The sequence below is a fragment of the Anolis sagrei genome, chromosome 2 (genome assembly GCF_037176765.1).
Source record: "Anolis sagrei isolate rAnoSag1 chromosome 2, rAnoSag1.mat, whole genome shotgun sequence".
In the NCBI taxonomy this organism is placed as follows: Eukaryota; Metazoa; Chordata; class Lepidosauria; order Squamata; family Dactyloidae; genus Anolis; species Anolis sagrei.
Genome location: NC_090022.1, coordinates 219,417,384 through 219,418,497, shown reverse-complemented (window position 1 = coordinate 219,418,497; position 1,114 = coordinate 219,417,384).

Here is a 1,114-nt window from a genome sequence, read left to right as displayed (position 1 = left end):
CCTTGGGTCGTTTTAATTCATGAAGTGCATCGAGCAGGAGCAGAAATCTGCAATGACGGATTAACCAGTGGAACATTGGATTATTCTGATTATTTATGTATTAAGCCTATAGATCGGTACAAAAGATAATGTCAAAGCACCCTCTCCAATTTTCAGTGTTTAGCTGAACTAACTATATTAGGATGCCAACTCAATTTCTGAAAAAATGCATTATAATCAGAGAAGGAACTAATCACAAACCTGTGAAATTTGTGTAACTTATTTTTGAATTTGGAATGTGTGGCATTGATTTGAGAAGAATTGAGACTATGTAGAATAATGTAAGGCATAATGTAAGCATGTCAGAGGACAACGCAATGGGAAAGTAAGAGTTGAACTCAAATGTAACTTTTTTTTTCAGAGTTCAACAATACTTTTAAATAAGAGTTTGCATACCAAGATCTGATGGCTATTTTAAAGGCCATCTTCTACATTCTTCATCTTTGTTGTTCTTATATCCCTTTCTTGGCCACAAAAGCAATAATAATTTAAATTGTAGAGACAGAGGAAAGCAAAAGAGAAGCTTTCAAATGGTCTCAAGAAAATTCAAAATACTTTTCTTTTTGTTCACATGTGCGTATTGTTACTTTCAAAGGAGAAGTTTGGTGAAACATGCTGCCACTCTTCTTTGTTGTAGTATAAGAACTTTTCCCAGTTAAAGAAGTAAAGCACATGCAAACACCTACTTTAGCCTGAATATACCTGTATTTTATTTTATTATTATGAACTTTATTTATACCCCGCCTTTCTTCCCATGGAGACTCAAGGTGGCTAACAATCCCACACTTCAGTCAACTTTAAGTAGTGCAATACAAAAGTTTAAAAACAATTAAATAGTACAGTGCTATTAGTTCTCACAGTGTTATTGGAATAGGGATTTTCATAGAATCATAGAGTTGGAAGAGACCCCGTGGGCCACCCAGTCCAACCCCTTGCTAATATTCAGGTGGACTCTCCTTTCTTGTTGTTTGAAGCCATTGTGCAGTGTCCTAGTCTCCAAGGCAGAAGAAAATAAACTTGCTCTCTCCTCCCTATGACTTCCAATATTTATACATGGCCATCATGTCTCCTCTCA